General features: G+C 43.4%; 1 long non-coding RNA gene across 3 annotated transcripts in view; it reads left to right on the forward strand.

Moving 5' to 3' along the window:
• Positions 1–25,880, forward strand: part of LOC116586962 — a 110,663-nt gene that overhangs the window by 64,529 nt on the left and 20,254 nt on the right. Inside the window, exon 6 of one of the 3 annotated variants that reach the window (XR_004284234.1) lies at positions 7,234–7,402. The exons of the other annotated variants lie outside the window; for them this stretch is intronic. This is a non-coding gene — a long non-coding RNA (uncharacterized LOC116586962). The remainder of the gene's footprint in view (positions 1–7,233; positions 7,403–25,880) is intronic. 3 annotated transcript variants of the gene reach the window in all.

The raw sequence follows: 25,880 nt of genomic DNA on the forward strand, positions 1-25,880 counted from the left end.
TTATTTTTAAAGATGATCTCATTTGCTGTCTATCTTCCCAACTTTCCGCGTCTCCAGGTACTCTCTATCTGATGTTAACCACCAAATTTACATTTCCAATACATAGCTGTCTTTTGAGTTTCAAATCCAAATAGCCAACTGCCTACTAAAATTGTGGGCACTAAAGGCAAAGCAAATTCAACGTGTCTGAAAATGAATCTACCCTGTTTTCTCTCAAAATGTATCATTTCTCTGTGCTTGCATCATCCGTGGACTAGCCCAACCAGAACCTTCATGTTTAGGGTTCTACTGTTTACCTGGTGGCTGGTTTCCAAAAGACAAGAAGCAGAAACCTCCCGATCAGTTAAGAGTGGCGTCTGTAACTGGCGCATCGTAACTTCTGCTGATTCTGTTGCTCAAACTAGTTAGAGCTCACGCAGATTCAATATGGCAGAAAAAGGGATGACCTCATGATAGTGGCAAGTTCATATCGCAAAAAAAGTGCGAGGCATGGGAGGTATCGTTGTGACTATCTTTGGGAAAGACAATCTTCCATGCTGCCAAGATCAGAAATCAAATTCAGACTCCACTAACTGCAAACCCAGAGCACTTAACCGTGACCTATATTTTTTCTTCATGTGTTCAAAAAACACTCCTTCCACTTCTGGAAAATAACTAAAATCAAGGAATATTGGTTCTTCTCCATCACTAGCTAATGGCTCATTCCTTTCTTTGTTCACCATCTTTCAGCTTCTACAATATGCCCATGCATTGTTCAAGGGCATACGGGGATGATGAGAATGAACATGTCCTTGGGGCTGGAGTCCGCCCTCCACCCGTGGCACAAGTACTTTCATTCTGAATCAATGGACTCAGAATCAGTTGTTTTTAAGGGCAAGGGATAATCCATTTTTGATTCTAAGAGAGGTGAAAATGAAGCTCTGTAGGGAGGGAGAGGTCTGAGCAGAGTTTAACATTGAAGCTTGACCCAAAGTTTATAACATTACAAAATATTTAGATCTCTTGGTGTGGCATGTATACGGGGGAAACTGTACATTTTAAATATTTACAGCTGATAAACATTTTTCATTATAGGACAGTACTTGACACATAGCGACTTTTAGGGGAAAATGCTTGAATTCGGCACGCAAGTGCTTTGATTTTACCTTCTGTCCTAGGGTTAAGCTGCATCACTGGCTAAGTGGCCAACACTTGGTAGGCCAGTGGCCAAAACAATCAGTTGGGTCACTGTGCCATCCAGTGCCCTCATTAAGACGATTGAAACAAGAACGACCAAATCAGATTGACTCCATGGGAATCTAATCAATTGTTCCACAATCAGATATAACATCTCTCCAATCAAATTAATTTTATTTTATTTAGTTTAGGGAAGCGACATAGGCACAATGTTCATGGGTGCCTGTTCTTTCCTCATACACAATGTGACATAATATTAGTATTTGTAGGGATTCTAGAGACATCTGGTTCTCTACTGTGGGAAAAAAGGATAAGCAGTTCCCTAAAGCACTAGGTAAATGTGGGGTGTCTCTCCAGAGTGCTCCGTGTATCTTCAAATTGGGAGGGGAATACATTTATACGTTTAAACAAGTACAGATATATCATGGGGTGTGTATTAGGGTTGACTAGATTGTGTTCTGCTAACAAAAAATGTCCAATCTCCGTGATTTAAGACAAGTTTATTTCTCACTCATGCAACATGTCCATGAGGGTCAGCTGAAGCCTGTGTTCCATGTTGTTCTCATCCCGGAATCCAGACTGATGGAAGAGATTCTCTGTAGAACTTTGTCTGTTGTCTTAGTGGAGGGAAAGACATTGGGTAAATCACGAGCTAGATCATCATATACTCACCTGGTAATGGCACCTATCATTTCCACTCAAACACGTCATTGGCCAAAGAAGGTCATATAGACCTACCTATTATCAAAGAGGGTCAGAGAAGTGCAGCTCTACTGTGTGCCCAGGAGAATCAGAAATATTTGGTGAACAATATTAATGTCTACCACAGAATGGGGTGCAAATCTCATATAAACTTAGGATGAAACCTAAGACTTTGAAGAAGTTTCTTGAAACCTATGTGCACCCGCTAAAATGATTAAATACGAGAATCCTAGAGAAAGACATGTGCTTGCCTGAAATGTCTTATTTTATCTTAAAATATGTGTAAATATATACATTTATAAAAGTATAATATATAGCAAACACACACACACACAAATACACCCTATATATAAAATATATAAGTGTATATTCCTTCTCTTATCTTTTTATGTCAGTCTAAGGGGATTTCTATAAGAGTAAGTTCATTGATTAGATTTTCTTATTGCCTAATATCTCTAAGTGTCTGGTCCTTATGAGAATCTGAAGCCACTGGCAAAGCAATCTAAGTGAAAAAAATCTGTCGAGATGTTTTACAGTTCTTTCACGGTTGTCTCTTTCATGGAGTATTTGGAAGCAATTTGCAAATGCAAGTGACTTGCATTTTTTAAATATTTCCAAAGTTTTTACTTAGCTTTCCAGCATTCACTGTCTATCTTAAAATATTTCAAACACACAGAGAATCCATTCTTGCATATTCACTGCCACCTAATCAGGACAGTTTTCACACAGCTCTATTTCTTTTGTAATCATAATCTACACATTTAAATAATATTTCATTGAAACACATAATTGAAATAAGTACAGAAGCACACCCAGACTTGGGAATGGTACAAGTCAGGTGGCAGTAACAGAAATAAAAGGGTGTGCGAGAGAGGATGCAGGCCCCTAGCCTCCACCATTCTAGTGCATCAGATAATACACGTCAAATAACGAACGGAGAGTACCGGCTGGGGATCTAGGCAAGTGGTTGGTTAAAAGAACTTGTATTAAACTCTGGTGGAAAAGTTAAGGAGCACAGTCCAGGATCCTCATATTGCAAATAATGATCCTAAAGCCCAGAGTCTGTGAACTACTTAAATTCATTCATTCATTCATTCATTCACTGATTTATTAGTTCATTTATTCATCAGTCTACTTGGAGGTAGTCAAGGATAGTGGAGAAGAGCATGGAGGCTGGCACCAGATTGTGTGGGTCTGAATTCCAGTTTTGCTCTCTGTGCCCCGTGGCCAGTTTTTCCGACTGTAACATGGGAAGATCAGGACCTACCTCATGGGGTTGTTGAGAAGATTGAATGAAATAATGAGTTAAGTTATGTAAATGTTAACTTATGATAAACTTCATTTGATGAATCTTTGCTGGCCAAATATCATGTGCCCAATATTGCCTTAGCTGATGGAGAAAGGAAGGTGAACAATAAATAGCACAGCTACCTCTCTTGTGCCGTGTTATAGCCTAATTCGAGAAGGCAATGTTACGTGATCGGCTTCACATTTATCAGATACAATTTGCTTACATTCTGTGAAGAAGGAGAGGGTGGTAGGAACGAGCCTTTCCTTTCTATATCCTCAGAGATCAGTAGAGTCTGGCACATACTAAGTGCTCAAGAAACTATTTCTGGAACAAACAGAACATTCTGTTTTTATATATATATATATACACATATATATACATACATATATATAATACATATTTATACATTATATTTATCATATATAATAAAATATTCATATATATTTATATAAGTATATATAAATATAATTCATATATTATATTCATGAATATAAATATTTATGAATATAATATATGAATTATATTTGTATTTATATACTTATATGAATATTTTATTATATATGATATTATATATGATAAATATAATGTATAAATATGTATTTTATATATTATAGATATACTTATATAAATATAACATATGTAATTAATAGATATATGATTTATATATTTTATTTATTTTTTATTTATTTATATATTAATAGATATATAATTTATATATTTATATACTTGTATATTTATATATAAGTATATTATATGTATTATATATATGTATATATAAATAAATATATTACTTACCCTCTCCCCACTAATTAATACCCATTTCGAGGATTTGTCAGCATTCTGCTGCTTGTTAGAGACTGGGGTTCCTGGCACGGGGAGAGACCAGCACTGCTTGCTAGTCATTCCTTCATTCCTCCTCTTTCCTCTTTTACACATTTAGTAAAACTAAAATCCTCTGGTTTCTAGTGCTTCTAGTTCATTAAGATGCCTTCTGTGGGCAGTTTTTCTAAGATGTGAACTTAGATTGCTAGATTCAGAATTCTGACTTCTGTGTGATAATGATCAGCACTTCTCTATCTGCCGATTTAGGAAAAATGCCAAGAGAATATCATTATACATTTCAGCCACTATTTTTATATGCTTCAAAGTGAGTTTCTTTATCGGTAGAAGTTGAATTTTTGAACTTTAAGTATCTTTTGATACTTAAAGGGATAGTAAGGGATGTTACTGAATGCAAAGTCAGTGCTAAAAGTGAAATGTTTTATTGCTCCCCAAACCTAGCTTAACAGACCCACCACCAGCAGATCTCTGAGGTCTTCGCCAGGTTTGATAACAAATGCATGCAGGAAAACTTGGGCCCTGGAGACCCCCTGGGGGACAGGGGCGGGGATGCAGCATTTGGGTGGGAGCTCGGTTTTTAGCTATAAAGATGACACAGAATATTTAAAACAGTTTAGCTAGAACTTTCTTCAAGGTAAATTTCATGCTTCCCTGACCTCTAGAATGTTCTGGAAAGCAGTGTGTCCAGTTTAGCGTAACTGACTACAGCAAAAGAAATCTCCTCCATGGCAGTTGTAGAGAGTGAGCAGCCCTGAATTGTTTCTGTTTGCTCTTATTTCTGCCACCTGTAACAGCTTCTCAGATATGTAAGTTGCACACGGCTGATGAGGGCCAAATGTATTTCCACTGCTACCTATATAGTGGCCCCATGGTCTGCTAAGTGTGAGGGCACTTACAGTGACCCTGGGGCGAATGATATTTGCCATGTACGGTGCCCAGTGTCCTGTGGGCACCCCCTGGGGTAGGTGTCTGGCACTACTGGGCTATTGGTTGTTGACAATTAACATAGATAATTAAGCCTTCCGAAGTCCTTGTGGCTAGTTTACAGAGTCTTCTCCTGTCCTCTCAGAGTCTGCACTACTTCTCTCCTCTCCTGGACTCATTCTCGATATTCATCTTCCTCCCCCTTCCCTCCTCCTCTTCTCGTTGCCTCCCCCACTCCCTCTCCCTCTCTTGCTTCTCCCTCTCTCCTTCCACCCGTCACCCTCCTCTTCCTCCCTCTTTCTTCCACCTTGTCCCAGTTTGCCAAACCTCGCTCCTCTTTCCCCACCCGCAGAAAGCTGTGTACGTGGCTTGTCGTTTTGGTCTGCAGAGGCCCCACAGATCAAGACACAGTTTCCCTGAGGGCTGTTGCAACCTGCCAACTCTCCAGCCTTCAGATCTGGAGATAGAGCGAGGCATGTTTAAGGAGAGCAGATAAGAAGAAAGAATCACCAACGAGCCATCAGTCAACCCTGGACAGCTTGCGGGGGAGCTCTCGCAGAGAGCACCCCGCCGAAATGCTGTACAGAAGCCCTAGGAGGCTGTGCAGTTCCCAGCCGGCATCCCAGACCCTAGGGCAGACGGCAAGACGATCAGAGAAGGTTGACTTAAACTGAGCAAAAGTAAAAACACAATATTGGATCTGGGTAGAGTTGATGATAGCTCAACTAAGAATTACAAAGTGGGCTTGAGACTTCCTGTGGGAGCCCTGGGTTGGCCCGTGTTCCCACTCCGTGGACACTGTGCCAGCACACACATCTCCTTTTCATTTGTCAGCACTCTGCTTCTTGTTAGAGACCGGGATTCCCGGCAGCGGGAGAGACGGGGCGCAGCTTGCTAGGCGGGTCTCGCGCTCCCGCCGCGGCTCTGCACACATGCTTTGGAGGAGCTGCTGGTTGTCCCAGCTACCTCGGCAGGGGCTGGCTGTGTTGCAGGAGCAGGTGGTGCCTGAGGACAAGCCCTTGTCTTTCCTCAAGGCAGTTCCCCTATGTTGCCTCCCTCCCCTCCCCGCCCCCCCATATCCTTTGTTTTGCACCATTTCCTTTCTCCCTGAGCTTGGCTGGGCCACCAGCCCCCTTCGCAGAACCAAAGAGTTATGCCTGCAGGAGAGAGGTCCTGGGGGGCCGGCTGGTAGGGGACATGAAGGAGCCTCCTGGGGTGCTGGGAATGTTCTCTATTTTGGTCTGAGTGCAAGTTGTGTGAGCTATATGCCTATGTAATCACTCATCCGTCTATGCATTTAAGAGTGTGTACTTTGCTGTGTGGAAGTTATACCATCAACAGAGAGAGAGAGAATCTGGAATTGGCAGATCTGGGTTTGAATCCATTTAGGGTTGTGTGACCTCTGGCTCTCGCCAAGCCTCCGTTCACCCCTGTAAGCAAGGGTAGCGTGCACGACATGAACTGAAATGCATCCACAGTGCATCTAGTGCTGGGTGCAGGGTTAGTGGTCCAGGACAGTGCAAATATCACCATTGTTGTCCAAGAAAATTATTCTCCGAACATGGGAACAGATGCAAATGTTTTTGAGTTAACGTCTCTCCACACCTTGGAGCATCTGGACCGCGAGTTCCAAGGTCTTAACTCAAAGGTGGGACTAACCGTGGGAATTTGAGGCACTGAAGCGGCCTAACAGAAGAAAAGCACTGGGCCAGGAGCCTTTCAAGTGTGCTCCTTACAGTTGCCCCAGCCGGGCGGCCCCAGTCCGTCACCAGGCGGCCCCAGTCCGTCACCTGGCGGCCCACACAGGCCTCACCTGCGTCTCACACCCGTTCCAGCCACGTGTCTTGAATCCTGCAGGCAAATTCTGATGAATTCATTTTTGGCAAATAAACTCTGCTCGTACGCAAAATGTGAACTTTTGATCCGTGCGCCCTGACACCAAGGCTGAGAAACACAGCTATGACTAATGGCATTATTTCAGCTCGGCCCCAGAAAACCGGAGCCTTCCTGATTCTTTTTCTGCCCTCATTAAAGACCAGGAAATGGAGGAGACCCGTGATATTTATTGCTGCCCCCTCCTCTGCTCGTAAGTCCTTAGAAATCCATAGAAGTCCGGAGTGTGGGAACCACGTGAAGTCTTTAGGGCTGGTGGAGTGAAAACCCCTCGCTCTCCACTAGAAGCAGGAGAAGTAACTCACACAGGGTTCATTCATCTTCAACAAGGACTCTGTCAGTGACTGTGTGCCAGGATTTGTGGTAGACGCTGGATTACATAAACTGGCATGGAAAATTTCTTCTAGCTCCTTTCCAGAGTTCTCCTGAGTCAGGCTGTCACTCCAATCGGTCCCGCCGGCTACGCATCGATGCTTCGGTAGAACAATGGTCTAGACTCAATGCCGAGTAAAATCGTCAAGGGAGAAGCAGGAGTGCCGGGAGCTGGTGCCACAAAACACACAGACTACTGTACAGGTAAGAGCCTGAGCCCTGAGCCGGCTGGGGGCGGGGCCGGGGGGGTTGGGTTCCGTCTTCATCGTTGCTTCCCTGCCTGCGTCTTAGGATTTCCTCTGCCACACAGAGTTCTGGGGGTGCATCTCCTCTGTTTCCTGACTTCCTGAGTTTTCGGCTACTCTGGGTCGTCATTCCATTCTGGATTCAACCCCCTGAATGTGCCAGAAAGAGAAATGGAAGACATGAGCGCACCGGCCCTGGTCTCCAAACTCCCTCCACCCAGGCCCTGAAGCACGGGCTATGGGGGCAGTAAACCCACTGCCTGCAGACAAGCAGTCTAAGCTAGAGAAGGGGGCCAGTGGAGAAGCTAGAGAAGTGGTCCCTGGTACCAACACATGGAGGGCTGTGGCAAACTCTAGGGGACACATGCTGTGTATGGGGTCAGTCAGTCACTTCTGCAGCTCGGTGGGCTTTTGCTTGGAGATCACAGACTCAGCATTGCCACATCTTCAAATTTTTCAAGATAGGCCAGAAATTTTAAATTTATTTATTTATTTATTTATTTATTTATTTATTTATTAATGAAGACATTTTCCAGTTTTTTGAAATCATTCTGTGGGTCCAATAAAAAACAGTTGTTGACTTCTGGGCTGTCCCCCCGACCCCACCAACTGCCGCCCTAAGGGATGGTCCAGAGCTAGTCTTTCATATTCCTGGTCAGCAGACAGAGAATAAGGATAGGCAGAAATATGTTTGGATGTGAGAGTGCGTTGCTTCCTGGCCCGGGACACACAGTGCAGGTGTTGTGAAGGGGACTGAATTCCCGCTGTGCTCCTCCCCTCTCCCTCGGTGAAAGTCGTGTCAAGCCCTCTGAGCCTCCCTTTCTCCACCAGTGACGTGGGCTCATGTGACCTCTCAGGGGTTTCTCATTCAAGCAGGACATCTCCTGTGGTTGAGTATCTCGCCCACCTATTCGTCCGTTCAGAGATTTAGTAAGAGCCTACGGTGTGGCCGACACCGAGCTAAGCCCTTGCAGTCAGTAATGACAGAACGAATGATCTGAGCCTCCCTGAGCACATGGCCGGATGGGAAAGATGAGCAACTTGGGACGCCGTAGCCCCGCAGCATCCTAAGCGGGAGACGGGGTGGGGTGTGCCCCTGGCTCTCTGCCTGCCCCGTCTTCTGGGCCTCTTCCCTGCGTCATGGGTTCCTGCCACTGGTTCCCAGGCTACTTCCTGAACATGCCAGCTTCCTCATACCTCTTCTTTTCCGCCTTCACATCATTGTCCTTGCTGCTCGCTCTGCCTGGAATGACCTTTCCCCAGCAACTGAGGAGCTGCTCCCCTGTATCGCTCATACCCCAGAAAGGCGTCCACCAGATGTTCTATCTCAAATGGCCCCACATTCTACTCTGGTTTTGCCCATGGCTCTGCTTTATTTCATTTTTTATAGTCCTTGCTGCCACCTGACATTCTAGTACGGATCTTTGTCGTTGGTGGTGACATCATCCGTTGTCATCAGAAGCCTTGACTTTCGTCTGTTTCCCTCCCTGCCACCTCCTCGGTGCCTGGAGCAGAACCTAGATCGTGGCGGTTTTTCATCAAACCTTTGCTGAATGAGGAAATGAAAGAAGTACATGGGGAAATAATTTAGGCGCAGGAAACTTCCTGACAGAGATGACATTTAAGTCAATGAGTTGGTCAGATATAAACGATGCTTAGGTAAGGGTAGCGGGGGCACGTGCGCAGGTAGTCTGGGCTGAAGACACAGCATGTCAGAAGTCCTGGAGATGAGCAGAGCAGCAGTGGTGAAAGAAGTTGAGCTTAGCTGGGGCCTGGGGTGTGGAAGGGGTGGGGCAGGGGTGGGGCAGGGGTGGGGCAGGGGTGGGGCAGTGGAGAGAGTTGTGGGTGGGAGAGAGGCGGGAGGCAGGAGAACCCTGGCAAACCTACTATGGAGTGAGTCCAGACCCTATCCAACAACACAGGGAAGCAAAATGGTACAGCCTGTTTGGGGCACAGCTTGGCAGTTACTTATGAAATGAACTGTGCATTTGTCATAGTCTCAGAAACACCACTCCAGGGTATTTACCCAAAGGGAAGGAAAACTTTCTTTCACATGCAAAACCCTGAGTTTTTATCACAGCTTCATCTTTCATCACAAAAGCGATCTGTTCTCTATTTTGAAAGCTGTGATGGTTACATCACTATGTGTTTGTCAAAATCATACACTCCAAAGAGCGATTTTTGCTCTATGGAAAGGACTCTTTGATTCAAAGAAACGTGGGAAACCCTTGGAAGGTTTTCAGGCACTGTCAGATCTGTGTTTTGGGAGGATCACTCTGGCAGGGGGACAGCGAGAGCGGAAATGGGAACCACCACGACGTCGGGAGCCGCGGACCACATGAGAGATAAGTGCAGCGTGGACGGTGCTGGCAGAAGTGGGGGTGGCAGAAAGGGAGGGTTGGAGACCTAGTGAGACTCAGCAGGGCTTGCTGACTCATTGGATATGGGGAATGAGAAAGGGGGAGGCGCCAAGAATGATGCTTAGTGTTTTCATTTGTTTTGTATGTTCTGTTTTATCTTAGCCGGTAACACAGTCCTAAGTGCTTTACTCTTGGGGACTCTTTGAGGCCATGACCAAAAATTTACCTCTCTCAGGAGTTGCCATTGAGACTTCATGTTCTGTAGCAGCAAAGTACTTTCACCTTGGTGCTGCCGTTTGGCTGGTTAAGCCCTTGTGTCTATTCAGTTTACGTAGGTACAGCTACGTAAGCTGATTAAGATGGTTATTAAGTTACATGGCAGACCAATCTGCATGCTGACTGTCGTTTTCAAGGGAATTTAGAGAGATATACAGCACAAGAAAAAAAGATTCGAAGAAAAATCAGCATGTGTTCTAAGATAGAGAGCGGTGTCCCTTATAGAGCCTTGAGCACCTGTGCGTGGCTGTGGCTTGGGTGGTTTTGCCTGTAGAGAGGAAGGATGGGCTTCCACATTCTCCTCTGCTTCGTCAGCTCCTTCCTTTCCCTGGCTGAGATCAAGCTCGAGGGCGTATCTCTGGCCAAACCACCTTCTGCTGTTTTTATGTGGCCCCAATTCCGTGTGGTCTGGCTTGGCAAGGAGAAACATCAGTTGAATGAGTACAGTTCGTGGCCTGGAAATTTATAGATGTCCTTCAGAGCATTCGGAACTCCGAACCCATGTTATGTCATTGATCCTCAAAATATTCTTGGGAAGTTAATGGAAATCCTTGCCTGTGTTCATGAATCGGGAAGCTGGAATAAAGAGACATTCATTTGAGACAAATCCGCTTAAGATCCTAAAGGACAGAGGACTGGTTCCTTAATCGTCTTTAAGACATCTAACCCTTGCCTTAGAGGCATGTGGCTACTTTATGGCCTTTCTAAATGTCAAGTTCAGTGAAAGTACTTCGCAAGGGTTGCCTCGTGGTGGGTTTAGAGGATGGTTTTGAGTTCTTTGTGATCATTCATGTTTTTCTGGCTTTCCTGTAAGAAGTGTGTGATACCTTTAGAATTGGGAAGAAAAGGAAAGAAACCTCATTTAACAACAGTGTGCACAGTGGGAAACCATTTTTAAAAAAAAATTTGCATATGAGATTATACCTCCAAATGTTAATAGTAGTCATTGTGTTGGTCTGGGAATATGGATGATTTTTCTTTTTTTTTCTTTTTTCCTAGTGCTTTGTGTTTTCCTCCCCACCCGCCCCACCCCCTGCCATGAATACACATTACTTCTGTAATCAGAAAAAATACAAACTATTCTTTAAACAAATGCCACGCAGTCTTCCTCTCCCCAGTGAATGCAGTAAAACTGGGAGGGTGAGGAGACTGGGCTTGCAGTTCTGACCCTGGGAGCGCCTGGCTTCATGAGGTGAGGCATGTTACTTATCCAGTGTGATGACCCGTTTCCATGGCTTTAAAGAGTAACACTCGGGCCAGCTCCTCCCCCTACCCCTTCCAGCGAGCTAATGCATCTGAGGGCACTTGGAAGGAAGATACTGAGTGGGGTGCCCCCCGCTGGAACTGCTGTCCTGTAAATATCGTGTTCAGTATTATGAAGGGAACATGTTGTAATTAAAGGCACATCATTTTTATTTTGAGGGAGCAAGCTAAATCACAATTTAAACCAATCTCCTGTACTTTGGTACTTCTTGTGCTGGCTGGTGTCACGTCAGAGTGGAAGGGGAGAAGGTTTGTCCCTCTGTGCCCAGGTTTTCCAGGCAGGGTCAGGCAGAGAGATCTGGCCAAGAGCCTTTGGGGGTGCGGGGGGCTGAGGTGCTGCCAGCTCTGGAACATGGCCGCCCCCGGCTAGGTTGCTGTGCCTGAGTCTTCCACAGACAGTAGACCCCCTGGCCAACGAAGCCCGACTCTTGGCTGCTCACTGACAGAAAATCTATGGCTGACTAAGATGGTTCCGTGAGGAGATGGAGGACTAAAACATTGCTCTCTTCCAGCTAAAGGTAATGTAATTATCAGTATTCAGTCATATAGTTTTGTGGCCACAGTGATTCATACAGATTCTCTATAAGAAGGAAGAAAAATGACATGGAAAGAATGGTCTATAGATCAACCTATTCAAGTGGAAGAGATTTTTTATATATGATCAGAGAGGAAGACAGATCTGTGATTCTTTGGACGTGAAGTTTCACTAAACATTTAAAAATGTATTTTCTTGATCTGTTTCTCCCTCTGTCTCTCCAGGGATGGAAATAGAAATTATTTAGTTTCGGAATTCAACTTAATTCAAGTTTTTCTGCGGATAAGTGCTAGTGGAGGAGGGGAACACAGCTTTCAAAGGCCTACATTCTTTTTTTTTTTTTTTTAAAGATTTTATTTATTTATTTGACAGAAATCACAAGTAGGTAGAGAGGCAGGCAGAGAGAGAGAGAAGCAGGCTCCCCGCTGAGCAGAGAGCCCGATGCGGGGCTCGATCCCAGAACCCCGGGATCATGACCTGAGCTGAAGACAGAGGCCTTAACCCACTGAGCCATCCAGGCGCCCCCAAAGGCTTACATTCTGATGCCCCTTTTGCCAAGGCTTCTTCATGGTTAAGTGATTGGTATTTTGGTGAAACTAAGGGTCCTTAGCCCACTTTTCTCTATTACACCTGGCATATTTTTCCATATGTTTAAAAGAAGAAAAAGCATTTCCTCCACTTTTCAAGCAATTTTAGGGCTTGTCCTGTGGTTAGAAAAGACAAACAAAGCTTACGCTTATGAATATTAAAACTGAGTGTTGGAAAACGACTTGAGGTAATTTGATTGCTCAAATTCAATTCCTTAATTGATTACTTGATTTAATTACAATTTTCTCCTTGGGTGACTAAGCAGGACTATATTTAAGCCAGCCTGGAGAGGTGGCCAGCTCTCTTTATCTGTAGCATGAAATGAAATGGCGTGGTCCTGTTGGCTCAGGCTCCAAAGCTGAGGGCAGTGAGTGCTAGACCATCAGCAAGACTTGCTAAGAAGTTGGAATGAGTTTTGCTACCCATAGCAGATCACCCGTCCTTACTCACACATAAAAAAAGGCAATAACAATGCTAAAAGAAGGTCAGTGGGAGAGAATTCTCCTGAACAGAGTATTTCCTCACAGTGTCCCACTCAAATCAAATGTGTGAGAGGAGCTGGAAAAGGGTTGAAGATATGGGCTGTTGACCATGCACCCCTCACTACAGAAACCCAAGATGACCATAGATTCAGAGAGAATCCTTGGGCTAGCTTGACAAATGTTCTCTAGAGTTGGCAGGGCACAGAGTCTGCAGTCTGAGGGAGAAAGATTGATAGAATTGTCCTCAATAGTGGGGTGAAGAGAAGGGCCGTAGGGCCAGCAAATAACACTTCCAGTCTGTCACAGGCAGGGATGGGTGTTATCTTGTCAGCTGGGGGGCGGGGGGACACCCCAGATAAAAGCCAGGCTCTGGTTTCCTTGAAAGGACCCGACCAAAAGGGTCTGCCCACAGGGACCAGACAACCTAGCAGAGACAGAAGGGTCAGCTATTTTATAGGAGCTAAGAGGATCTGGACTGGTCCGCCGGCGGGGCGGGGGGAGGGGGGCGCGGATAGTACTCTGTTCAGGGAGAGGTCCCCAGCAAGGAGGTCTCCAAACAACCAACAGAAGTGGTGTATGAGAGAAAAAGCCACGATCTGCCAGGTAGTGGGCACCATGACATTACTGCGATAGCGCTGGTCAAGTGTAGCTTTTGGCCCCTTTCCCTCTCCTCCCTCTCCTTGCCCTAGTGCTGGAGGAGTTGGAAGCCACAGAATAAGTTGAGGAGAGGGTATTTCAGGGCAATTAAGGAGCTGATCAATACCCACTTCCCTTCCTTAATGTAAGTATTTGAGCCTGGGTCAGAACTGAATGGGGGGGAAGGGGAGCTTTGACATACGTGGGAGATTGAAGTTTTGTGTTAGATGAACCGGGTTTTTTAATACCTGGGAAATGAGACACCCTCGATTTCTGGCTGACTGGAAGACATAAGGGGTCTGTCTGAGGTACCTCCACGCTGAGGAAGAGAGATCCAGCAGAGGAGGCTGGAGGGCAGTGGGTGGGAAAAGAACGAATTTGTTCCATGAGGGTCCGGCCCCTCAGTGTGTCACTTATTTTTCCAGAGAAAACTGCCTTTGCATATTATGGTTTTAGGAACACTTTAGGGGACCTGCAGTCTTGGTACGTGTCATATAAAATACCCCGTTTATTTCTAGAACACACAGCTCAGCAAAGCTCTATCTTTGATAACTCTAGCCTAGCTCTGGGTTTGGAGCTTTCCACTTTCTCTGCAGGGATTTTGATGATAAGAGTTGCGTAGATCGTCCAGAATGTAAAATGGAGAGGAGAGCTCATAAGGCAAGTCTGTTGAAACAGAAGATTCCGTACTTGTGAAGCATGACTGGGAAGGCTTTCTCTGAAAGGCTGGGCTGGTTTGGGGGAGTAGCTTTAGTATTTGGTAGCTTGACACACAGTGATTAAGACACCGTGGGATGCCTGGGGGCTCAGCCGGTTAAGCGTCTGCCTTCGGCTCAGGTCATGCTTGCAGGGTCCAGGTTGGATCCAGCTTGACATCAGTTTCCTTGCTCAGTGGGGAACCTGCTTCTCCCTCTGTCTCCTGCTCCCCCTGCTTGTATTTCTGCTTTCTCTCTCTGACAAATAAATGAATAAACTCTTAAAAAATAAAAAAAACACCCAACTCTGAGCCTGGCCCTGTCTTCTCCTGACTGTATGAACTTGGGACAACTACGTGGCCTCTCTACGCCTAAATGTTCTCCTTTTTGAAATGGGGATAGTAATCGGTGCCTTACCGCCTAGAATTGTGAAGATTAAGTGCATTGACCTGTAGAGTGCTTAGAACAGTGTCTGGTACCGTGATCACAGGAGTTTTGGAATGTCGATCCTTGTTGCAGACACTGTTGGGACCCAAGTCCTATCTTCTTGGCCTACTCCAGAATTGCCTGTCAAAGTTCACGCACACTCACAGTTTCCTGTCCCTTCCTTCCCTTCCTGTGGGTGTTCTCTGGCAGCAGGCGTGAGCTCAGGCCAAGGGCACGGCAGGCTGAAAGCGCAGGTGCTAATGCTCCAGAAAGGACCTTTAATAAGCAAGGGTTGGGCTAAAGGATAAAGAGTTCAGCTCCCTCGTGTCCCAGCGAGGGTGTTCCGTGTTCCATGCAGCCTCTGAGAGGATCCCCAGAGGGCTCGAGCCCTCCCCCTAGCAGGGACCCCCTCATTCATGCATCATGGATTTGCTTGCCCCCTCTCCCTTACCATGTTTCCTAAGATTGCATCCAAGATGAATGTCTTAAACTCAAATCCTGTGTGAGTGGGAAGCGTTGTGGGAACCAAAGAACACAGCTCTTTTATATGTACGTCTTCTAGGTGCTTAACATCCTATCTTATATATTTTTCATATAACCTACCACCCATAGTAGTTGCAGAGCTCACAATAGGATACTTGTTGAATTGTAATTCTATATCATCTCCATTTTTCATTATTTCTCTCTGTAATCCCACGAGCTTCTAATTAGAACTGTCCTCCCAGAACTTGAGATGGATGGATAGTTATCCTTAAATATCTCCACTCAGAGGATTCCAGGGCTCTGTTTTCCTCACCCCCATGCTCCCAGAGCCAAATGCAGCATCTGGCAATAACAATACTTTATAAAAACTCTGCGGCCTTACTAATGGAAATTCTATCCTTCATGTTCAATCAGAATCTAGCTTGCTGCAAATCAAACCCCAAATAACGAGAAAGCCATCAGAAAGCTGATTTTATAGGGATGCCTGGGTGGCTCAGTCAGTTAGGCATCTGTCTTGGGCTCTGATCATGATCCCAGGTTTCGGGGATCAAACCCCACATTGGGCTCCCTGCACAGTGGGGAGTCTGCTTCTCCCTCCCCCTGCTCCTTCTCTCTCTCTGGCTCACTCTCTCTTTCAAAAAAATAAAATCTTTGAAAAAAAAAGAGCTAATTTTATATAGTAAGGACAGCAGCCCGATATTTATGTTGAGGTGGTTTAGAGCGGCACTGCCTAGCCACTAGCTACATGTGGGTACTGAACACGTATACCATGGCTCATTTGAATTGTAATATGGTACAAGTGTAAAGTGCACACCAGAATTTGAAGATTCAGATTCAGATTCAAAACAACAACAACAAAATGAACTATCTCATTATGAATTTTTTCTGTAGATTATATAATCTGAACATTTCTTGAAATAATATGCATTATTTGAGTAATGTTCAAATAGAATTTGAATAATTTGAATTCTATATCGTAATTTGAAACATCTTGGCTATACTGGGTTAAATAAAATATATTATTAATTTCACCCGTTCTTGTTACCCTTTTTGGTATGTACTAGAAAGTTTAAAATTATGTGTGTGGCTTATATCCTATTTCTATTGGATAGTGACAGTCCATCCCTAACTATGATTTTTTTTCTCAACTGTTTCTCATGGGTGGTAATTTTTATTCATCCCCTAACTGAATGTTTGGGGGTACTGGGCCTGTACCAGAGGTGGTACATGAAGCTTCAGCCTTGCATTGCCTGATACTTGAAACTGGGATGGAGGTCATGAGGTATAAGGAAGACCCCAGGGTCTGGGTCCCCTGTGCTAGCCTTAGGCGTATTCTTCTTGGATTCTGGAAGAGAGAGCAGTGGTTAAGCCTTAACATGTCTGTAATAAATAATCAGAATCCAATACCTGTGTCTCTACTGGAACGTCTCTGCATTCATTTGGTTGGTATGTTTTCGCATCCATGGAGTGCCTGTGTAGGGTAATATCCCCTGAGTCAGATGAACATCAACTTGAGAATTTAGAATCTGGGCAGTTATGCTTGAATGTAGGATGTGCATTTTTTAGTCATTGAGCAAGTCACTTAACCTTTTTTTTTTTTTAAAGATTTTATTTATTTATTTGTCAGAGAGAGAGCACAAGCAGGCAAAGTGGCAGGCAGAGGCAGAGAGAGAAGCAGGCTCCGCACTGAACAAGGAGCCCGATTCGGGACTCCATCCCAGGATCCTGGGATCATGACCCGAGCAGAAGGCAGCAGCCTAACCGACTGAGCCACCCAGGAGTCCCTCACTTAACCTTTTTAAGCCTCAGTTTCTAACTCTGTAAAATAGGAAAATGCTACCCGATCACGTGTCTCCCACAATTGCTATAAGGAAGAAATCAGACAGGGGACAGATTAGATGTATGTGGACCAGACTCTGGGATTAGTTTTTGAAATGACCCCCTTTTCAGCAGCTGCAAAAACTTTGACTCTGAGTGACCGAAATATCCCAGAGGAGATCCAGTGGCTGATGAACTATTCTTCTTCCCTTTATTGAATGTCCTGATACAAAGTCTGTAGTAGACTATAGGTCAGAATGTTATGACTTAATTAACTTAAATAAGTGTCTAAATGACATTTAGGTTAGTATGATCATTATCCCTATGGATTTGTTTTTATAGCTATGCACACTTTTCACTCTTGAGAACCCCAAGGAACAAAATGTTATTGGCATCCTCTCCAGAAACAAAGAACAGCTGCATTTGTTTGGGACATTTCCCAGGCTGCTCCTTCCTCCATGTGTGAAGGATGCTGTTGGTCTGTCAACCCCACATTGAAGAGGGAGCTTGGGTTCTCATCACTCCCCTTCACCAGCCCGCATGCAGCTGCTGGGGACTCTGTGTGGGTTCTCTACTCTGTTTTAAAACTCCATAGCAATGACCTTAGGTGTAAGCAGCTCTACTTGCACCCACCTTTCCTCTAACATACACAGTAATGACATGGAACCCCAGGGGAAGAAAGTCCTGGGAATGTCCCCACTTCGACGAGTGCCCATCTCATTCTGACAACTGCCGTCTATGTAAAAGGGATGGACTGTTAAGGCTGGAAGAGCCTTGAGAGAGTTGAGTAGTTCTCAACTCAGGCTGCCTGTTAGACTCTCCTGAGGAGATTTTGAAATCTCGATGCCTCATGAGCCTTGATGCTTATTTAATTGAATTGGAACAGGGTCCTGGCAGTTGCTGCTTTGTAAGTGCTCTCCAGGGCTGAGAACCACTAATCTGAAGTCAGGACTAGAGCCACTGTCTCATTTCCTCATGTAGATAATTGAAAATAACATGGCTTTGGACTCCGACATCTCTGAATTTTTACTTCTGCCTCATTTACTCATTAATTGAGGCCTGAACAAATTCTTGAAGTTCTTAATTTCCTTGCTCATCTATGGGGGAAAATAACACTTAGAACATTTGGTGGGAAATTAAGCATGAAGACTTCTATTTTCTGTACTCATTGTAAGTCAGCAACTTGGGATAGGGACCATCTAGTAATAAAAATAACACTTAACTGAGAAACTATAGTGTGTCAGACATGGCAAATACATTTAAATCATCCCACATAAGCCTCACAAAATAACTGTGTGTAAGTTAAAGAGAAATTTCCTGGGGCTGCTGGCTGGCTCAGTCCATAGAGCAAGAAACTCTTGATCTCAGGGTTGTAGGTTTGAGCCCTATGTTGGGTATAGAGATTACTTAGCGATAAAAAATTTAAAAAAAAAAGAACAATTTCACATAATGAAACATTTAAATAAGACAAAGATATGTCAACTGTATATGCCGAGGCTCTCACAAACTACACCAAAGTCAGGATTTGAACTCTGAATCTTTAGGACTTAAGTTTGTTATCCTAGTCCATGCATTGTACTGTCTCCCTAGCCTGTGCTAAATGTTATTTCCCTAGCCCCTAGCACAATGCCTGCTGCATGGAAGGTACTCAATGAATATTCAATAACTGGATAAAAATTAGAATATGTAAATGAACGAATGACTGAAGTATCTTGCTCTGGAAAACAATCAGTTGGTGTTCCTACCCTGTTGATCAGTCTTTCCTGCTAACACCATCAGATAAAAAGGGTTCGTCTTCAACAGAGGCAACATGCAATAAGAAAAATTATAATGTGCCTTCTATTATTGCCATGACAAAGTGAGAAAGGAGACAAGCAACTGATCAATTCTCTTCCTTCATATACTATCAGGCAGAATATGATTTTAACTTGGAGCATGTTGATAACTGCAGAACAGAAAAACAGATAACAATTCATGCCAGTTTTAGAGTCCTGTTAATCTTCCAGATTGTTATTTGGACACTAGCTGTCAGCATATTTTATGTATTTCCTACATGTCTCCTGAGCACAGCTGTGCTAAAACTCTGAGGGCTCATTTTAACACACGAGAGCAGCTTGGACTAGCCGGAAATGGCAAGAGATGTGGAGTCAGCAAGCCTGAGTTCAGGTTTTGGCTGTCCACTTACCAGCTGTGAAGCTTTAAGCCCCAAGCGTCTCAGATGAAATATGCATGCCCTAGAGGTTTGGGACATTATGCTGGAAGGTCTCAGAGATGCAGGATAAACACAATGCATTCATTCATTTATTAAGCAAATATTTATTGAATGCCAAGCATTGTATTTCAAGTGAAATGAGCAAGACAGATAAGGTCCCTGTTCTCATGCAGCCTTAGATTCTTGGGAGGGTCATCAGTTCAATACAGATGAATGCTATAAAAAAAAAATAATAACATGAAGTTACTTTTTAAGTTTATTTTTAAAGGCTTGGTAATGGATTATTATTAATTGCCTACCCAAAATTCACTTTCCCCTTTCTCTTGGCATGCTATTTTCAAGTAGAGCTCTGTCTAGTGTTGCCACACACCCCCCATGGAAGGGGCACTGGTTGGCTTAGGCCACATATATTCAACTCCCCATTGGTTTAGGAGTTGCCAGGTAATCTAAACAGTCCAATTGATGAAGTTCTTGAACCTAGGTGAGGTTCAATGGGGTGAGGTTCGGAGCCAACGGCTAAGAAAGAATTCTTAAGGCGTCTTTGGTGCAAAAAGGTTGTTTATTAGAGCACGGGGACAGGACCCGTGGGCAGACGGAGATGCTGCTGCGCCCTTATCCTGAGGAGTGGCTGATTATATACATAGGAGTTGGGTAGGTGAGGACAAAAAGGGTGATGTTAGTCTCTAAGGAATTTTGGAAGCAAGGTCTACAGGACCTTGAGGGGCTAGCTATTGTTGGGAGAAAGGTTATTCATTACTAGTAGTAAAAATCTTCTTGTGAGACCCTTTAGATGTCTATCAGTGGGCCATATGCTTGGGAATGATTCTCCACACTATCTTGGAGATTTAGAGATAAAGTTTCACATTTCTCCTATCAAGTGTCTTGTTAGTGAGATATAGGTTTAGAAGAAATTTAACTTTATTTACTTTTCCTTCTACTTCAGCCTCCTTCAGTTTTTATGGAGGGGAGGGTGACATTAGGGCTTGAGGAATTGAGTTATGTGCCTTTGGAAATTGGACTATTGATAAGGTAACTTCTTTGTTGTAAAACTCAAAGACATTTGTAAACCAAGGGAGATTCCTGCCTTGCAGGATTGTGATCTCTGCAAGTTAACTATTGGTTTTTCTTTTAGGGCAGCCAGAAGTGCGTGAGGAATGTCACACACATTATTAGCAAGGGGAGCGGGTGGAGGGGGGGTGCAAGGTGCCAGCTTTTGCTTTGTCCTCAGCCAGCCTTCTGCTCCCTCATCACAATCAGCATTAATCCTGGGACTCTGGCATGCAATCCTGGTATCAAAGTTGTTTTCAGTGCTTTTCCTCGCAGCACCAGAGGATGAAGATGTAGTATCAAGAGCTGCTGGGGCCATTTTGCTGCTAGGATGGGAAGAGCTTAAGGTCAAAGCCAATGTGAAGAGAAGGGTGCAGCTAAGTGGTCCCCTGCTCTGGGGTTTGCCTCATGTCTGAACTTCAAGGTATAAGGACTAATAGGTTCCTTTATTGCCTGGCTGATACAAACCAACTCCCCTGTTTCTCACACCAGAGATGGGATAGCTGATATAGAAATTTGGTTTCAGGAATGAGGTCCAGTAAAATACAAACCCTAAATGTGGATTTGGCCAAACAGAAGTGAGGAGATGAACAGCAGTAGCCTGTTGGGAGCCAGGCCTGTACCTAGAGGCATATCAGGGGAAGGATTGTTGATTACAGAACGTTCCTACAATAAAGAAACAATCTAAGAGAAGTGACCCATTTGAAGCAGAGAAGGAAGGAAGTGTAGTTTTGCTTAGAAAGGCTGTTTCTGGGTCTGGACTGCAATCAAGACTACTGGAATCTAGCTCTGCAAAGAGCAAACACTCTTCTCCAAGAGAAGTTTCATACGTGTAAAGACAGGACATAAGACTGGGGCAAAGGACAAACCTGAGGCCACTCCCCAAACATCCTACTAAACAGCCCTCACCTGACAAAGCACACAAGAGCAGCTGTGATGGAACCTGAGGTCAGGGAAGAAATCATTCCACACCAAGTTATGTAAGAAACTTTCCAGAAACGGAAGCCAACACAAAAGTAGCAGCCATTACACTGCAGCTTTAGGGGATGATCCTACAACAGGGGGCTGGCATTAGACAATATAAAGTCCCAGACTCAAATACAACGCCCAGAGACAAGCCGTCTGTCTATGGTTCCTAGCCTCTGGAAGTGAAGAGTCTAATACCTTCATGATGACTAAGTTTATGAAGGAGCTATATGGCCTAAGAAATCCCAGTCCTGACCACGGTCTAGGACTGTTCATCTCCTATGGCAACCTCAGCATCCTTGAAGTCACTCATGGGAAAGGGGATTATGTAGCTCCTAGAAAGGGAAACTTCTCTAGCTATGTCACTGAACAAAAGGCCTCCAAGAAAAGAAAACCAGAGCCTTGCCAGATCAATTCACCTACTCCTCAACTGTCAGAGCATTATCAGAACCTGAGGCTGAGAAGAAAAAAGCAGATCCTTGGTACCAGTATTTCTGAGCCAGAGTCCTGAGATTCACCCTGATTAGACGGTTTAAGTCATGTTCACCTCCAAGTCACATAGCCACCCCAGGGGAGTAATGTCTCACATGTATTATTGTCCGCAATGTGTCTGTGTTGGGGTGTGTGTGTGCACACATGCATGCTTTCCCAACTCTCCTCTTTCATAATTGAGATTTCTTTAATTGTAGTCATCCCTGATCTTTCTCTACTATTCTATATATTGGATATGTTGGTGATTGATACATTTGTCTTAGCCATACTTTAACCAACCAGCAGGAGCTGCAGACAGTCCAAAAGAAGAAAGTTTCCTCTCCCCATAAGTCCTGGACATGGAACTAGACACACTATTGAATGATATTTGGGTAATCTATTTGAAGGGACAGAATGATTGTACTTTATGTCGATACAGATGGACATTTTATTATTTTAAAAAATATTTTATTTATTTATTTGACAGAGATCACAAGTAGGCAGAGAGGCAGGCAGAGAGAGAGGAGAAAGCAGGCTGAACAGAGAGCCCAATGTGGGGCTTGATCCCAGGACCCTGAGATCATGACCTGAGCCAAAGGCAGAGGCTTTAACCCACTGAGTCACCCAGGGGCACCCGTACGGATGGATATTAAAAAAAACGAGTGTATGGGCAGATGGATGTAAGTAGGTGCTATACAGTCAAAGGGGTAGACTAAAACCACTTACTGTATATCCTAGGATTCCGCAAATAAATTAATAGAGTATCAAAAATGAGAACAGTCAGAGAAAAGAATTATAAATAAGGAAAGGGGGAAAGCTAGAATGAATTCAGTGATATTGGATTAGAATTAGAATTAGAGGTTAGCAACGTGAATTCATGATTTTTAATATGTAGATGCACATAGAAATAGACCTAGGTATCTATCTGAGAGAAAGCCTAGAAGCAATGACACTCAGTACTAATGAATTCAGATCTTAATTGTCCAGATCTTGGTTTCTTAACACCATTTTCCTGTAAGAATTACTAGGATTCTTTGGAGAAATGGCTGATTCTGGGTCTAAGGCAAAGAAAGAACAAGATGGGAATGCAATACTTTATGCTGTTAGAGATAAGGAAGTCCTAAGGAAGAAATGATGGGGATTTGTCAAAAACACATAGGAGTCTACTTGAAGGGGCCCCCAATGGTTAAATCAAGGACAATTTGAACAACAAAATAAATAATGCTAAAAATAGGTTATAACCTGTAGAATAAAATGAGAATCCACAAACTATACTGATATACACAAACAAACAGGTGGGAGAGAAGAAAGTAAAGTAGAATTCCACTAAAAATGTAGAAGTAATAATACATTGAAAAAATCATGATTTAGTGGTGCCTGGGTATCTCAGTGGGTTAAAGCCTCTGCCTTCGCTTCAGGTCATAATCTCAGGGTCTTGGGATCGAGCCCCACATCCAGCTCTCTGCTCAGTGGGGAGCCTGCTTCCTCCTCTCTCTGCCTGCCTCTCTGCCTACTTGTGATTTCTGTCTGTCAAATAAATAAATAAATAAATAAATAAATAAATACTCTTAAAAAAAAAAGAAAGAAAAAATCACAATTTGGCACATATAACAGTTAAAATTGCTTCAGACAAAACTCATAAATAAATGCTGAAATTAGTGGACAAAAGTATGAGAACTAGGATATTTATGTAGTCTCAAAGTATCTGCCCAAAATTTTATGAATATTCACAATGGGGAAAATAGTGACATTATAATAGTGAAACATGGCAAACCCCAGCTTCATTCGGTGATCGAGGTTTTCCTCACTGTAATGATCTGAGTGACTATCATATGTCTTCGGTTAAGATGGACTCAGGTGGATATGGCATCACTCTGTGTTCTTTATTCCAAAAATGAAAACTTGAATTTAAATCATGAGCAAACATCAGGCAAGATTCTACAAAATAACTGACCAGCACTCTGTAAAAATGTCAAGATCATGAAAGACAAAGAAGAACGCTCCCAGATTAAAGACAACTAAGGAGACCGAAAAACCAAAAGCAAAGTGTGACCCTGGATTATGTCTTAAACCAGAAAAAAGACATTAGTGGAACAGCTGGTGATATTTAAATAAGGTCTGTAGATTAGTAATAGTGTTGTGGCACAATATATGTAATGTACCTATACATTATACATATATATATATATATATATATATATATATATATTTATTTATTTATAAAAATGTTTCCATGGCCCCCTTCTTTCAAATATTTCCTGACCCTTTAACTATCATAATTTCATACTTATATTCGTGTCTATATTCTAATCATTTCTCTTATGACTCGGAGGTCCATAGACTGGACTGGCAGCCTGTGACTTAAATTGGGCTTCAGTCTTTTTCAGTTTAGCTGGGACAGAAGTCTCCCCATCCCTGAAAATTTGATTTGTCATAGCTCTTTTTATTGTCTCAGACGTCAGGCTGGCTCTACTCATTTATATGACTTTTTTTTTTTTAGTAGAGTTTAAACATTACTACCAAAATTTTGAAGCTTTGTATAACAAATTAAGCAAAATATATTTTCACCAAAAAATTCGCTCAGGCTCTGTTAAAATAGTCATGTTTGCTGATTCATTGAGTCTGAGTTAATGTTCTCCTGACTTTTATTACATCATGAAAATAAGTGCTATTTCATTTTTGACTCAGAAATAGCCATTAGTCACCAAATCCCTCACACTGTTCTTTGAGTTTAATGGCAGTTTAGATCAATTGCCAAATATATGAAAACAAGGAGGTTCAGAGATATTCTGCATTTATTACTCATTTCTCAGAAACCTGATGGACTCTGGGTGTAGAGATTACATCATCTCTTCCAGAGTCGTCTTCTACCCCATAATCCAATCACCTGGGAAGCTTTTAAAATACTGATGCCTAGATGCTATTCCCAGAGAGTCAGATTGAATTCTTACGCAGTAAGACCTAGACTTTTCTACTTTTCTTTTCTCTCCTTCTTCTTTTTTTTTAGGTTTCCCAGATGATTCTAATGTGCACCTAGTTTTGAGAACCACTGATGTTCCTTGGTTTTGTTTGAGGTGACCAAGCACCTTTTGTCCTAGGGAAAGGGTGTAATAGAACTTTGGTAACTTGACAAAGTTTATCTTTCAATACCTGTTGACATATAGGGCAGCTCACTGAGAGGAAAGCATACATTAAAATCTCCCTGGGGAGCTTGCTAAGTGTGCAGATTCCAAGCTCACACCCTCCCAGATTCTGATTCAGTGTTAATTGCACACCATGCTAATTACATGTTAACTACTCCATAGAAGGAAGACCTATAGCTCTCTGTGTTCAGTGCTTTATTTCTGAATTACTTGTCCTGACCCATTCATTCCTCCCACTACCTGCTTTTTCTTAATCCCACAAACTTCCAAATGAGTTGCTCATGCTCTAATTTTCATCGTCGCATTTCTCATTAGGTTTAACTTCTGGCATTTTCTTCTCAGCTCCTCATTAGCCATAGTCTGATCTCCCACGGTGACTCTGCATTAGTTTGTCTTGGAAAACTGCCCGCCCAGGTAGGCTTCTTCTTCCCAGAGGTTTCCCTGCTGCAAAGTCACTTGTCCCAGCTTCCATATGCTGGATTTACCCTTTTTTGAGCTTCATTGTATAAACTGGGTGAAAAAGCCACCTTAAACCTGGATGGCTTAACGCAACAAGCATGATTCTATGGGACAGCTGTCTGTGTGGACCAGCTGGGCTGGAGTGGGACCTTCTCTCATCTTTGAAATCGCACCTAGACTGGCTGGAACAGTGTGGGGCCTCTCTCCCACCTGATCTATCATTCCATTAGTTCTCTGGGCTTCTTCATATGGTGGTGGAGGGGCTCCATGGAAAAAACAAGAAAGGGCAAGCCCCAATAAACAAGTGTTTCTTCAAGCCTCTGCTTGTGTTACATTCACGTATGCCCTGTTGATCAAAGCAAGTCACATGGCCAAGCCCAAAGTCAATGTGGGAGGTGGCCACCTGAAGGCATGAATCACTGGTGCCATGATTACAAAAGTAGACCACAGCTTCCCCCCTAATGCCAATTATTTGTGTCCCTGTCATATGCAATACTGCCTTCCTCCAAGCATCCCTACAAATCTCATTCATCTGTAGCTTTGGGCTCAAAGTCCTGGGTCCTGTGATTTCTGTCAA

The sequence above is a fragment of the Mustela erminea genome, chromosome 3 (assembly GCF_009829155.1).
Source record: "Mustela erminea isolate mMusErm1 chromosome 3, mMusErm1.Pri, whole genome shotgun sequence".
NCBI classification, from domain to species: Eukaryota; Metazoa; Chordata; class Mammalia; order Carnivora; family Mustelidae; genus Mustela; species Mustela erminea.